Source organism: Excalfactoria chinensis, chromosome 5 (assembly GCF_039878825.1).
Source record: "Excalfactoria chinensis isolate bCotChi1 chromosome 5, bCotChi1.hap2, whole genome shotgun sequence".
Classification (NCBI taxonomy): domain Eukaryota; kingdom Metazoa; phylum Chordata; class Aves; order Galliformes; family Phasianidae; genus Excalfactoria; species Excalfactoria chinensis.
In genome coordinates, this window is record NC_092829.1 from 13,154,520 (window position 1) to 13,171,160 (window position 16,641).

Below are 16,641 nucleotides of genomic sequence, written 5' to 3' on the forward strand. Positions count from 1 at the left end.
ACTTGATTCTGCTCCCCAGGAAGCATCAGAGAGCCCTGAACTATCTTAATTCCTGACCATATGCTAAAAAGTCGCAGAAGTCCTGAATTTCTGTGTTTTGGATTGCAGCCCCTGGTATATTCATGTGTCTGATGAGGAGCACAAAGTCTGTATGTAGATGCACAACAGTTGGTAGAAGAAAAATGTTCTATGATGGAAGAAAGAGCAACATTTGTTTTCATTACTTTGTCAAACTGCTTTTCTCTACCACGGATAAAAATAAATTCTTTCAAGTGGATGAAAACAAATTAAAAGAGAAGAAATCCTGATGCAGAGAACAGCAGCTAAAGAAGACAAAAACAAAACATGATGTGCAGCAGATCTAAATGGGGATGTGAAATATTGAAAACTAGAGGAAAAAATGACACAACAGAAGATAAAGTTTAATAAAAGATCAATTTTCAGCATAACTGGAAAGAGTAAAGAAAAAAAGACTTTACTATTCTGTGATATGCATCTAATCATGCATATAAACATGCTTTTAATTTGTAACACTATAGCATTGCAAATGTTTCATGAGTTGTGAAATTTAACAAGGGCTGTGTTGCTTTAGGCAGAATCTGTTTTGTTTTGCTTAAATTACTGAGCCAAACACAATGTGTGGAGTTTCAACTCAATGCAGCGTTCATGTGCTAACATCTTCCCTGGTTAATGTTTTCTTCTGTATGGACTCACTATCAGTTGGAAGGTTTAAACAAGCCTACTACTTTTTGGCTGCATTTGACTGTTCCTCTTTGCACTTCAGGAACAAAGTGAAGTACCGTGCAGCCTCTCCCCTATAAAATACTTCAGTCTTATATATATACATATATATATATACATACATATATATATATTATTAGTATTATTATTATTGGTTTTCTAGCAGACATATAAGAGAGACTCCCAATTAGTCCCAATTAGATGTTTCACACTAATGCCTATTAGCAGGCAATTAATATATGACCTTCAACTCATACAAGATACAGCTAGAAGGCACTATTCTTGGTTCAGGACTCAGAGGAGAAGCTTGCCTGGAAACCCAAACAGTTCTAGAAATAAATGCTGGTGAAGCAGTATTCTTAACTGTAGAGTATAAATATAGTAACCCAGCACTCTTGCAGAGAGCACAGTACAAGCTGGGGACCATGAAATTGCAGAGCAGTATCACTGCCAGAAAGCCCAGGGAACTGCTCACACATGGTCACGTCAGTAACTCTGACGCTATAGCCTATTTTAAAACATTGTCTGTATATTATTCCACCAGTGGCATTGCCACAAAAGCCACAGAGGTTGAGGATTGAATTTACTGGAAGGTTTGGTTTTGTTATGTTCAATACATTGAGACAAAATAAACCCAGATTCTTATTGGAGAAGTGTTGTATGCAAGCATTAACTCCATTGACTTCAGAGTAATTACACAAGGTTACTAAAATTAACATCTTGCCCATAGCACCGAGCAAATTAGAAATGCATAGACACAGATGAAAGGAGAGGCGGGAGCTGACAGAAGAAAGACGCTGCCCTCATGAATGTTTTGCAGTGCTGCTGAAAAACAAAAGGAATTTGGGAGGAAAAGCTATTCCAACCCAGCCACTCATCAGGAACCTGAGCAAGAAAGAGGGCGCAAGAGAAGAAGGTACATCTTGGCAGAGAAAAAGAGGAAAAAAAAGAAGAAAAAAAATGAGACTGTATTTGCCTGCTAGGCAGGTTTTTGCAAGATCTCATCATTCTATTTATAACACCACATGCCATGTTGCATTACATCACACCATGGGAGATGCACAGCACATGCAACAAAAGGCATTAGAAACACTGTGGGTTCTCCTCAGAATAAATACGTGCTGTGTGCAGTGTGCAGTAGCAGTTCAGAGGGAAGTTTTCTGGGAAGGGTATGAAATTCCTCAGCAATTATTTCTGACCTATTAGGTTTACTTCCACATTCTACAAGCTCAGCATTTTAAAACACACAGCACCTACCAAAAAACACACATAAACGCAACAAAAGTAGGGATGGAAACCAGTTTTTCTTCATTTATTTAGGATTTATTCTTGTCTTTTTTTCTCCAAAAGCAAACTGCAGTCTAGCCTTTCCTGTGTTTGTCTGTTTTATCCACCTATTCCTTCACTAAGCCCCATTGAGGCATACTGTTTCACCCCACCAAAGCAGAGAGTAGCAGGTAACTCTTCAGAAAGCCTGGAGTGTCCCAGAAATTCTGGAGCAATCTGGCTTTAATGCATGCAGGATCATGACTGGACATGACCTTGAGCAACCTGATCTAGCCAGATCTACTTTACACAGAGGATTGGAGTGGATGACCTCTGGAGGTTCTTTTGAACCCAAATTATGATTCTCTGTATATTCCCTAGTGACAGAGACACCATTTGCTTTATCAAACACCTAAAGTAACAAACAAGTCTGCCACTCAGACTGTTACTCGTTTTACTTTGATTTTGAAGTAGAAAAGGTAGTAGTAGCTTAACTTCTACAAATGTTTACTTCCTAGAGGAAGACAACGGCACTAAATGGAGAATGAGTCCAAACATTCAATTTAACTTGATAGCAGCAAAAGTGCACAGTCGTGCTTGAGAGAGATTGCATTGGGCATCTACAGTTATTGTTTCTTAAATTCTGAAGGTCTGACATTGTGACCTCATTAGTATTTTTTTATTATACATTGTTTCTTGAAGGAATATTGGAATATTATTTCCTGAAAAATCATTCTGTGATTCTGTGAAAAGTAATAGAGCTCATGACAGAGAAGGTTCTCTTTTACATAGAGTTCGAAAACAGAAGAAGAAACCTTTATGTGAAATGGGCTAATGGGATACTGTTAGTAATACTGAAACACAAAGAAAATTTTAGCATGAAAAGAAAATGCAAGCAGACCCGGGGTTGTGGAAGGGAAACAAATAGATTTTAGTGATTCTTTAATGAGAGGCAGCAGCAGGATTTCACTCTGGCAGTTTCAGAGTATGTGGGATTAGCTGTGTTTACTTGGTGAGTCAAGGAGCCAACCATCAGATTCAGTTCTCTGTGCTACTTAGCGGTTTGAGATAAGCAAGGTTTGGTCTGCAGCATTTGTTGATTCTGAGCATAAAAGGATCTCATCTCCCCACTTCCATTAATAGGATTATATATGCTGGGCAATTTTCAGCATGTCAGATGGCACACTGAATTCTTTGCTGAAGTAATTGTTTAGTCTCTAGGTTTTGGAGTCACAATCCTAGACAGTTTTTGCCAGGAGCTTTTATAACAGAAATATAAATAATGTCTTAAATTGCCGAGCGGAGCAAACGAAAATAGCTTTGTAATCAGTTTATTTTAAATGTCAACCATCTGAAGCTATACCTGCTTACACCACGTATTGCCCAGATATATATACGAAGAAAATAAGTGGTGTCTCCATGGCAACACATAAACAGAAAGGATCATGACAGCTTTGGTGAAGAAGCACCCTGGCTCAGTGCCAATTGCCCAGATATTTCCATTGCATGAGGCATCGTGCTACAAGTGCACTGAAGTGGAAGGGCCCTAAGCAAGGGCTGATCCAGTGCTGGCTAAGTGTTAAACAGTAGTGAAAATACAGAGAAGACTATCAAGTAAAGGCTGATGCCTTTTCTCTCTCTTGGTCTCCGTATGCTATTAGTATTCTGAAATAACACAAGGGAGATCCACAAGTGTTTTTGACCAAAGGCTAATATCTGAACTTAAGGCTCAAATATCTCATAATTTGGGCAGAAAATGCTACAGAAGGAGGGTTAAATTTCAGATAATATCTGGGACTCCAAATTACTACCTCTGTTTGTGTGCAATTCAACTCACGAACATGACAAAGACCCTTTCCAAAAATAAACCCACAACCTTCAAGCATACAAAGACATATCATTAGTCCACTGCGTTTTCTGATCTGTGCTGTGTCACTTCACAACAGGTGGATGGATGCAGACAGCGAAGGATGGATGGAAAATTCTAAAGTCAGATAATGACAACGCTAGTACCCAGTGAGCACTGTTCCTCAGCCCACAAAGCTATGCTTCCCAGAGGGCAGTGAAGTGCACAAAGGATCTATAAATGGTTGGAGGGGTTCCTTGGTTTGAATATTTAAGGAAAAGGGCAAGCATTCAGAAGAACATGCTGTAGTCCCCTACGGACTGATCTTTTCCATGGCTTGCAAAGAACAATTTTTTAAAGAAATAAATAATTAAACCAACAATCATAATTTAGAGCAGGATGCCCTACAAGTTCATGTGTTTCCCTGTTCACATCTCTCAGATGCATCTAATACTTCCACTGGGACTTTTCTGGCAGCAGTGAAAGCAAGGGTTTAACTGGAAGTTGGGCTTCCTCAAACATTGGCCAGGCAGAACCATGAATCAAGAAATCCCATTTTCATACACAAGTAATTTAACTTGTCAGCTGCATCCTACCTCCAAAAGTGCTGATAAGAACCAACAGTGTAGATAAGTAGAATAAATACAATGCTTGCATTCCAAAAATATAACATTATTCCAGAATCCTTTCATCTGGATAGTTAACAACTAGGTCTACCAGTTTCACCTCACCCTTCTAATATTCACACTGAACTGAGTGTCAGTCTGTCACTCAGGTCACACTGAGATTTAGCCTGTTAAGACTTGCTGTGTGGCAATGTCTCATGCATGCTGCCATCAACTTGGCAACCTCAAGTGATATTGCGACACAAATACAAAACTGCAAAAGGATTAACCCCTTAACTTGCACCCAGAGAGTCCTAACATGTAGGATGTAAACTTGCTTCAGCTCATTTTGTTCTGGTGCAACAGACATTACAGCAGAGAGCTGCATGGAAAGGGGACTGATGGCCAGCTGAACTTGAGTACGAAAATATTTCACATGAATGAGTTGTATTTCAACAGGAAAATAAATCTTTATCCAGAATCACCAAAAACATTTTCCTCTGGTATAACATGGCACCCATTCCAAACTACAAGTATTTTGCAGCAGGAAATGGAGAGGAAATATCGTCCTTGTTTTGGGATCCAGTTGAGATACCACTGCTTAACAAGATCCCATTTATCAGCAGAGCTGCATGCACTGACTTTACGCATCACACATGTAAAATAAAACAGCTAAATCATGAATGTTTTATCTGGAGCTGATACTACTAACTATCCACAAGAGTAAAGCAAGAAGCATGCATGCAGTTGGTAAGCAAGGATCTACCTTGCAGAGCAGAGTCAGCTGTGTATCCACACCAGCATGCAGGGAGCCAAGCAACACAGAGACAGACCACAGGTCATGTAGAAAATATCTACAGCCAAGCAAATAACTGAACACAAATTTCTAACACCTTAAGTCATTATGCTAACTACATGGTCTTGGCTTCAGGCTTGAAGGCACCTTTTAAACAATTAAGACACTGACAGTTTTTATTACATTGTTTATTACACTGAGGGTTTTATGCTACACATTTTACTGAATGAGTGCTTCAAATATTGTTTTTCTAGACAGCAACTGATGATTTCATAGCCAGCAATAGCTTTTAAGGTCTCTTAAAAGCCTAAGTATTTATTGATACATAAAGTTACAGTTGCCTAGTATTTTTTTTTAAGTAGTCTTTCATGATCTAGATAGCCTACAAGCTTTTTCTTATTTGTCAAAATACAACATTACAATATAAACATCAGTTATATTTGGAGAAATTTTTTGGAATGAACATCATTTCATTACTTTTATGCTATTTAATTCCAGAGCATTTTGTTTAGATTTAATTCTACTTTAAGCTTAAGTAGTACGTGCTTGTACGCTGTTACAGATTCTGTTTGGCACTTGTAAAAGCTTAGCCTTGCTACCTCTGATAACTTTTTAACACTTTGAAACAAAGAACATAATAGACAAGGGAAAAAACATTATCCTGATTTATTTCCTCTCCTGAAACATTGAAGTGATAGCAGATACCACAGGAAATGTTCAGCAGTACATAACGAACTACACAAAGAAGGGTCAAAAGTCCAATGCCTTAGGTACTATGTAAATGGTTGGGAGGAATATACTAATAGGTAATATGGGATGAGCTAGCTACATAAAACCTTAAAAACATGTATGTATATGCATAGATAACTTTTATTTTATCCATCTCTTTCCTCTGTAAGCTTTAACCCATTTACACCAATGATCTACCAGAGAAAAAACCCCAATTAGCACAAGTGTTAAACAAACACTTAAAAACACTTAAGATGGTATGCTCAGGCACTTTCAGAAATGCTCACAACCTCTTTGGGTTGTGAATTTGATTTAATTTTGTTGGTTAGAATTTTTATTTATTTATTTATTTGGCTGTTTGTTTTGTGTTTTAAACCTCGAGTCTTCAACTGTGAGTAGAGATTGTGTAAGGGCCACCAAAAGGGATTCTTGGCTAAATTCAAGAGGCAACATACAACTCTTTGCAAATACCAAGACTATACTCGACCTGTCACACTCAGCAATTCCTCTGTTGTCTTAATTAAGGATGCAGTTTCTGCAAGTGGCAACACATCAGAGGAACAGTAAAAAGCCACAGGCTGCTCTATTCCAGACTCATACACTGTCTCAAGTATTTGCATCATTACACCAAGGAGTACAAGTTAGGTAAAAAGATGGCTAAAGGCAAGAAAGGAAGCTTTATGAATATTTCAGAACTCTTAAATACCTTTGAAGTGTCAGACCTTCAGAATTAGGTACTGGCACAATCTAAATACTAATGGAGTTACGTGCTTTATTCTAACAAAAGGCATTTAAGCACATGGAGAAAAGAAATGATAAGACAGCTTTAGCATGAGACAGGCTTATCCTGCTGACCTGGTCCCTCGGATGAATGCCTTAGCAATATTCTGCACATGGGTTTGAAGGGGAGATGAAACAATCAACCACATACCAACTCATCCCGACAGCAACCTCCATGCTGACTTTATGTCGGCTGATCAAACATGGGACAACCTCACCTACTGGGGCAGTGAAACAAGTCCTGCTCAGCATGACAGATCCCATTATTTCCTAACAAAGAAGTTGTTTTTGCTGTGAGATCACACAGGTTGTTTGACCCAAACAGGCTCCAGTTGGAGCTTGCTTTTAATTAGGCTACAAAGACTTAGTAGCTCAGTATCTATGACTACTAATGATTTCTTCCACAAACAGACTTTAACAAGTTTGTGAGACAAAGTTCCCCAGTGCAGAAAGAAATAAAGATTAGACATAAGCTTTGAAGAACTCCATAAGGAAGACTCAAGAAAAAAAATTCACACCCTGCAGAAACTCTGTCAGAGAATTAACTGTAAGGTGAATAATAACTACACTCTGTTCAGGAATTAAAGGTTGAATATGACTCCAGGGCTGTATTTAAGATGTTCAGAAAAAGTGAGTGCTGACAGTAAGGAGGTATAACTCAGATGAGACGGTTTCAAAGGGACATCTGGCCAACAGAGCAACATGTGTGCTGAATGGAAAACCTGAAAACACCTCATTATGGCACACTGCTACTAAGACTATGAATATTTTGGGCTTTCCTCAAGCAAACTTACCATGAATACATAGCCTGGCTGACAAATACTCTTACTTGATGCCAATCTGTGAAGGATCTGTTTTCGTCCACCTGCATCATTTTCCAGCAGGGTAAAATCTTGCAACATGAAGGCGGCAGATGTCATGGGGGAATGCATCAGAGCTCTGCCTGCTGCCACCAGGGTCCTCCTATGCAGCTTGGAGCTGAAGATGGCCTCCAGGCACCAGCACAGCAACACTAGGAAAGCATCTGCTGCCTGCTACAGAGGTATTTCTACAGGAAGAGGTTTCTTAACCTCTCCTAGCTGAACTCAGCGCTTATAGAGAGTTATCAATGCGACCATTCACAGCAAACATTTTTATTCTTTCCTCTCTACGCCCCCTTTCATTCTGCAGAGATGCCAACAACGAAGGTGGAAGGAAAACATTCAAGTGAGCTCAACGCCAAGTCTCTGACAGAATTCACTGTATTGTTTACACTGGGAAGGCATTAAAATACAGTTATCTCAAGGCTTACAGCACACATTCTCTGCTACACTGAAGATTCCTTAACATCAGACACATTCATGGTCTTCAATAATACAATATGGATTTTTTTTCTCTATTCCTTTCCAGCTCTGATGCCTAGCAATCAAACTTAAGCCTCTAGTGTACACGCTACACGTAGCTTAATGTTAAACTTTTGCAAGGCAAAATTTTCTTCCAGAGCATATAAATCCCTGCGTAAGGTATATACTTTGGTTTTAGGTATCTGTTAGCCTGCTTTTGTCTGTGCCTTTGGGGATGCTGTTTTATTTACCTGCAATCAGAAAGGCTTCATTCTATCATCCAGAAGGGTGGGAGGGGGGAAGGGAAGAAGAGAAGGAATCACTAAAGTCCAAGGTCTTCTATTGTGACATCACAAAAACCATAGTGTTCTGTTCACACACACAACAATCTGGAGGCTGGAAATGTAAAAACATGGTAACTAATAAGATTTGGTTCATCATTAAGAACCAGTTTGTAGCAACACTGAGAAGTTGTTTCCCCTGTTTAACAAATATATCAGTTCTGTGTTCCAGCCCTCTCTGAAACATAAATAAAATCTTTAAAAGAAGTAAGGTTGGACTGCATTTCAATGACTGTCCCCTCCTATGTCCTCTCACAAGAAAGATGGGAGAGTCATTTGTACTGGACCCAAGGCAAACTGTAGTTTATGGCTGGAGTGGATAGTTCACCTTGTCCAACCTAAATGATTACATAACTATGCCTTCATAAGCCTATTCTCTTCCAGCTGAGATCCCACTCAGGCAACTCCATGCAGCGGGCATTAGCACTCTTCCTCCATTTCAGAAGTTGTGATGTACACTTCAGTGTTTATCAATAACAGACTGGAACCACTGAGCCACTGACCTTCACTGCTTTTGGCTTCCTGCAGGTTGATGATTTAATTTTTGCCTTGTAGATTAACTTTAGTCAGTGCAAAAAGTATGGTCTGAACGACCTTCAGAAATCTTATGAAGAAATCTCCCATGTGTTCCTATTTGCAAAGAAAGAACAGTCAAGACAAAGGAAACTACAGATTCCACCTCCTTGAATGCCCTTCACATTTCATTTTTCAGGTCCAAGATTTTCTACTTCTCCAACAACTTTTGTTGTTGACTTTTTCTGTCCAGTTCATATGTACACAGCAGTGCGTGAGGTTGGCCAAAAATTGATTTCTCCAAGATTGCAAAATGTTTAAAATAAACTTATTTCCCACACTGGTCACCCAGGCAAATTTAACGCCTCAAACTGCAATTAGATAGTTATAAATGAGTTGCTGAAATATTAATCTTAGCATTCATTATTCTCTCACTCTGCCTTTATTGTTTGATGCTTCTTCCTATGCCATCAGATGTTGTCTCTCACTCTGTGCTTCAGTATCGTCTGAACAGCAACACGTCCATAGGATGACGCACATGCTTGGCTACCTGTGCATCCAAAAGGATACACTGTGTTCCAGAGGAATAAATACCTTATTCTTTAGATGGAGCCAGTTTTCTTTGAAGTATCTGACCCATCTTCCAAAAATTTCTTCTTCAAGTTTGAAGATTTATATTAAAGTTCATAATACTGTAGGGGAACACAGATGATCAAAGTGTAGCTTTTTCATTTCTCCTTGGGATTGATATTTCTGCCAAGCCACAAAAAAAAAAAAAAAACAGCCCCTCAGCAACTCCCTTGTTGAGGGCATCAAATTGAAGTCAAGGACATTGTGAAATGATAGCAAGCATAAGCAAAAATACTGGACTGTAGCACTGTAAATGAAGAAAGATACTGCTTAAAGGAGGCAATATTTTGTGAGAGTTTTTATTACAGCCCAAGAATTCAGTGATGTTCAAGTTGAGCTTTAATTTAGTTATTTCTATATTATAGGCAACTCTGTGCATTGAATTGTTATTTATGTAGCATAAAAATAACTATTCTCACTATGGTTTTATGTTATCCATTTTGTTTAATCCAAGGATTATAAACTCATTTCTAGCTTTAATATACTAATGGGCAGTAGTCTTCAAACCATCCAAGGAGACACTATATGGAAAAACTTCACATGAATTAATGAGAGGAAAAACTTTCAGTAGCTAAGTTAAAGACAAAGACATTTGCCTGATAAAACAGCAGTGGCCCCCACAAGAACCCTCAGACTGGAGAGATCTTCTGCCCCTTGTTGACATGTTCCTACATTCAGCATAATTATACTTAGTACTGGAGAGCCAATAGGTGCAACACACCGTGGCCCTTTGATATATCACTTACACATTGCTCCTTGTATTTATTACAGGTTTGAGTGAGGCAGGAACAGGAGTTTCTAGGATATTCTTCTATATGTTATTCTGTTCAGAATAACATTCCATAACTTAGTAATTACTATCAATTTTTTTTTTTTCCTTAAATAAGCAACTAATATTAACAACAGCTGCAGACATCACTAGAAACTAAACATACACAGTTGAACAAAGGTGAGATACATAAGGCAGTACCTAACATCAACACTTTCTTCTCACTCCCATTGCTGCAGAGCCTGGGAGCCCAAGACACCATCCCAACCACTTAATTGTTTAATTCTATGGGAAATGCTGGGCTAAGGAAATAAAAGATCAGTCAAACATGTATGTAAACTGAATCTACATAGCCTGCAAGGTCACAAAGAGAACCAGATAAGTACATGATCGTTCACCAGAAGAATACAGGTTAGCTCTTAATCCCCAAAGGAGCAGTTCAGCCCCAGAAGAACCTCCTAAACTCTCTCAAGATTGAATGAAGAAATTATGCTGCATTGTATCATTGATTGACATCCATATTTTCTTCAAAGCAGATTTATTACTTCTCAGTTTTACTTCTTTTGCATCCCAATTTCATAATAACCAACAGGGGAAAAACAAAAGGCACCAGGAAAGTTCTAGCTCCAAAAACAGATTCACAGCTGGTGTTCTAATGGAGAGCATAAGGGCTCTTTATATCATTTATAGAGTAGGCTACTAGATAGAATGAAAAAGTATACAGACTTTAAAGAAAAAAAAAAAATTGAAGACAGAGAGGAACACTTAAAATTTCCAGCCACAAGCAGTCTGGTTCAGTTTTACTTTCAGCCCGCAGTTATCAGAGACCTTATCTCATTTATATGATAATAGCTTGCCTCATGTCACTTCAACAAGCAGAGATAGCCGCTAAGCAGTGCCGGCTCCTCAAACACTCTGGCTGAAGCATGGATGTGGGTGGAAGGAGCTCTCTGGGCTCAGAGTGCCAATTAAACTTGCCAACGAGCTATGCCCAGAAGTGCTGCAGGAATGTCTTATTATGAATTTAACTCTTCATAATTTTGTGCACATTTTGGCATGAAAATATTTTCAGAGCTATTCTTTTGCACAGGGAATGAGAGACTTGCTGCAGCAATTGGAGAGCACTGCTAGTACGTGAGGAGCAGTAGCATTTCACGGGAGGGCTAAAACGTTATACCAGGATGGTTACTACAGCTGAAAAGCTCTATCTTCTAAAAGCTTCTTATTAAATATAAAATGAGAAAACAGGTCAAAGCAGATCTAGAAATTAACGTAAAATAAAAGACTTTGGTCCTTTGCAATTTCAGAAGAAATTACTAAGGAATGGCTCATTCCCTGCCCAAAGCATAGCAGGAGGGCAGTGACCTCCAGAGTTGAATCAGGTTTTCAGAGGTGCAATGATTTAAAGTTAGCCAGGTAGTAAACATTAGTATAAATTAAGGATCTAGAATACAAGTTTCACTACTATAACAAATGTTTTCTCAAACAGGTTAACTGTAGTTTTGCTTAAAATCCATTATCCATTTAGGTGCATATGAGAACAACTTGTTTTAACAAGTAATTTTCCACAACAAGCTGGACAGTGAGGCACAATGACTGTCTACACCAAAACTCCAATCTTTGCTCAGTGGGTTGTGTTTTAATGTCTGTAGTTGTCAGGTACATAATACCAGCTCACCCAGGATCGTGAAGTCTGGGCTAAGGGGGAATTTCTTTAGAGTGCATCTCAGAGCCCAAAAGGATATGATTTCTATGTTTTCTAAAGGGGCCCTGTGCCTCCTGCTGAGATGAAGAAGTGTTGAGTATTACAGGGAGTGACAGGAAGAAGTAAAAAAGAGAGAGCAGGGACACTGTAATAGTATAAATGCCACGCTGTTTCCCTTTTCCAGAAGATACAGGTAGATTTCAAGTCTGTGCTTGAACTACCCTCTCCTGCTGCAGAGTATAAAGAAGCAGCCTGCTCAAATTGTATTCTGGAAGGAGTGCTGGGAGGGAGGCGTTTTTGGAATGCTAATTTAAAACACTTTAAGTTCAGAGTATTGAGATTTATACGAAATTTACTTACGGTATTTATAAATAACATAACACAATCAAGATGTAGGATAGTCAGTGGTGGCAAAGAATAGAACACCAGTATGTCTAAGGACTGCTATTTATCAGAAACTAGAACGTTCCATATGAATGTCTTAATCCCAGTGGCACCATGGTATGATGCTCTCAGCCACACAGCCCAGAGAAATAGAATTTAAAAGCAGCACTTTGTGCTCCTAACCATCACAAAGGACTAGTTTCGCATCACTTCATCACTAAAACCCTCACTTCAGCCACATGTGCTTTACAAGTGTGTTAAGAATGTGAAGTTAAGATTAGAAGTTTAGAAAACCCTTGGAAATGATTCAGAAGCTTTCCTGTGATCGTATGCACAATGTAGGAACACTTAGAATTTCGAGCAATGTATGTACAAGGAACTCTGACCATCACTAGAGAAATAAAAGAAAACATCTACTTCCACCCTAAGTATCCCCATCTGCAGTCTTATCATGGACTCATGGAAGTGCTGGACCACAGACTGCTGCACTGGGAGAGATAGAAGTCAATGCCAGGGCAGAGGTGATGGAAATACATCTGTGAAGCTTTGGTACAAAGAGAGCAGCCATCAAAAGACAAGTCAGTTTTAGACAGTCTGAAGTAGCCTTGGGAGAAACGTGTGAAAAGAGGACAACAGGAACACAAAACTGTTTGCCTTAGCTGATATAAGTGGAACTGAGTTGATAGGCACAAGTCATGAGGTTCAGCTTTTAAACACAAAGGATGAAGTCACCTGTCAGCTCAGGAGACTGGGAAGGATTTTTCACAGTGAGTAGCCACCAGCTAAGCCATCTTCAAAATGAAAAATGAAAATAATCAGGCATGAAACTGCCCATCAATTGATAAGAGCATCAATAATGAATTTTCACTATTAATAAATCCTGCCTCGAGAGTTTTTCCAGCAAGCTTAATAAATATTTCATTGTCTTTCATTCTGAGAAGTAATCCACACACACACACAAAAAAAGACTCAGAAAATCCTGAAAATAAATGAAAAAAAAAAAAAAATCATTTAACATAAGCTTTTCAAAATCTAATAGCTATGAGGTGAGGAAATGTTAGTGCAGTTTAGCTTTGACTGCAACAGAGGTAGGACAATTATGAGAGGGATTTAATGAGTATGACATACAGCACAGTGCTATTAAATGCTTTTCAAGCATAATAAGATATATTCCAAACAAATGAGAAAAGAAACAGGGAAAAAACAAACAACAAACATCACACAGTGCCACTGCATACGTCAAATCAAATGTGGAAAGCCCATGGTCTCTTGTGTAAATTAGAACCTGAAACACTACACACACAATGTGTGCACATAAGGGAACTGTACATCTCATTGCCAAGTCCTGAAGCACAAAACAAAAGAACAGACAGAACAAAAAGCCAAAACAAGCATCTTACAGTCTGGAAAGTTAAAACCAATGAGGGTAAACCACATGTGAAGTTGTAATGAAAAACTAAGTCTCTCAAGGCATTAAATGAATATGCTCACACACTAGTAAACATTTTAAATATGTATTCAAAGTCCTGTTGGATTCTAATCCTTCTGTGATAATTATAGATGACTCTCATCCTAAGTAAATAATTCAATAGCAAAAAATGGCTTGGCCTGGAAGCGAGACAAGCAGTGGCCCAAGACTTTGGATAGATGCTTTTCACAGAGAGAATTTGGCCTCAATTTTGACTTTGTGAGGAGAAGTTTCTGGAAAAGAGGAACACACACACACACACACACACACAGACACACAAAGCCAAACCATTTGTATTTGCAACTGCTATTTAGGATCACCACTTCTGAACTTCATTTTTTAGAGGAAGAAGAAATTGCTGATGGGGTGAGAAGAGACCCTAGCAGTGTAATTCCTATGAGGTACTGCTACAGGGGAATAGCTATTGTATTTGAGGGCAAAGTTCTGTTTTATGCTTGTTTTGATCAGAGGGTGGGATCCTGAAGTGCTGTAAGATGGCATTAGACACCTGGGAGTACAGACGCCTGGGAACCCAGCAGACTCCTGAAGGCAGAGTACTATCTCATGTTTGGGGTTTGTTTGTTGTTTATTGATCTTTAGCATAAACATGCACCTTTCTCTAAACACTTAAAAGTAATCTGGTTATGAATGAGAGTAACAGTAATAATGCACTCCTGAAAAAGGGAATGGAATTCCATTTGCAAGGCATTAACCAACAAGCTGATTAAATTCAAGTTTCCACTCACCTGGAAACCAACGTTTTTTATGCCAGGGACTTTAAAGCAAGGTTAAACTATATGTATGCACACACATATATCCAAGCTCAATTCCACTAACTCTGACGGGTCTAAAATGCAGTTTGTCCTCGCACACATCTAGGCCCAGTCCTAACCCTATGGGAATCCTTCAGACCTAATTCTAATACAAGACATGAAGAAACGTGCAAAATATTTGTTTTCAATAGTAGGAAAGAATAATAAAGTAAAAAGACCAACAGGAATATGAGTAATATGGAATTCATATCATCCTACCATGTATGTTTTCAATGCCACATTTTGGTTACATAGGTTAAAGAAGGCAATAGTGAATCTGAAGCAGAAACCACACATCTTTTTTACTATGTTTGAGTCTTCCTCTATTGGCAGCAAAATGCCAACCCAGAAAGCTTCCTTAAAACACTGAGATATTCACAGGCATTTGCAATCTATTAACGCACAGCACTGCAACATCCTCAAGCCATCCTGTCAATCTGTACATGCAGACCAGACCAGATTTAGCTGCTCTAGCAGAGATGAGGTACACAGAGACATATTAAAACCTAGAGAAAACATTCAGCAGCCAGCTTGCAACTGGGCTATAAAAAAGAAAAAGTCTTAGGTACCTCTAAAGTTATCAGAAAACCAGACAAGATATTCCATGTAACGTTTTGTTCAAGCCTAAAGAATGCTTGGATCCAGTTTTGCTCTTACCAACTTCAGGGAAACCTTAGAAAAGATTTTCTAGAAATAACTCTTAAGAAACTGAGCTCTGTACTATCTCACCAAAAAACTGCCCCCTAAGGCAGAAGGAACAAAATTATGTAAATATCACTGACCTGTTTCATTTAGACCTCTCTTCGTGAGCACCTTGCTCAGTTGCACAGTCAAATCTTCATTGGAGACAACTTTTGGCTGTGACCTTGGCACTAGAAAGAGAAAGAAATGCAATAATCAGGAGGGATGCAACTTAAAAACAAACTCTGAAGCAGATCTATTCAAGAACAATAGTTGTAAATATATTTTATTTGCAATAGTTAAGTCCGTGCACAGCAAGAAGGGAATATCTTACATGAAATCCCAGTCCTTATAATACCTCCAGGGAATAACACATAGCATTAATATAAGCAGCAATCACAACAGAACACCTTCTACAGAAACAATTTTGCACAAAGGAAGGCTGTACATGTTTATTACCATTGTTTTTTGTAATCTTTTTGTAAAACAGTCAGTTAAATCCTTACTGTGAAGGATGTGAGACACTGAAACAGGTTGCCCAGAGAGGCTGCGGGTGACCCCTCCCCAGAAACACTCAAGGCCAGGCTGAACGGGGCTGTGAAACACCTGGTCTAGTGGGAGGTGTCCCTGCCTATAGCAGTGGGGTTGGAACTAGATGATCTTACAGGCCCCATCCAACTCAAACTATTCTATGGTATTCTTGCAGCTGCAAGAGGCAGAGGGGCGGGGGCCTGGGGTAGAGTAATACAGTCAGGGTGTCCCACACCCAGCAGCAGGCTTAAACATTTTTCTGCATAACAAGGGTGTTTCCTATTAAAATTGTCTTATACACATCCATTCTGAAAAATAGAAAATGGATTTTAACTATTAGGAGAATGAAATTTGGAAACAGTGTTCTCAAAAGTCACAGTCTCTTTCACAAAGAGACAAACGAGGCACAACAAATTAAGCCATCTATTCAAGATCAGATATGAATTTTGTGGCAGGAACAGGAATTGGATACCAGAACCTCAAATGCCAATCCAGGTCCTTTAAAATAAGGTCAATGTTCTTATCAATGGAAACCAAATATGTTGAAAGTTTGCTGGCTAAATTGTGCAGTCCAATATAGGCAATGTGATTCCCTATACATTCCTATTCCAACAGTAATTCCCTACCACCAATATTCACAGATATTTAAAAAAATCATTAAAAAAATAAAATCTTTCTGTCAAAGGGTTATGCTTCAGGGTGCTGCAGAATTTATCAAGATA

The 16,641-nt window shown here is 38.8% G+C and overlaps 1 protein-coding gene across 2 annotated transcripts in view; it reads right to left on the reverse strand.

The window, feature by feature from the left end:
- TUNAR (transmembrane neural differentiation associated intracellular calcium regulator) overlaps positions 1-16,641 on the reverse strand; it is a 144,195-nt gene that overhangs the window by 105,134 nt on the left and 22,420 nt on the right. For both annotated transcript variants that reach the window (XM_072338710.1, XM_072338705.1), the window contains exon 2: positions 15,490-15,579. The gene's annotated coding sequence lies outside the window, so the exon portion shown is untranslated. The remainder of the gene's footprint in view (positions 1-15,489; positions 15,580-16,641) is intronic.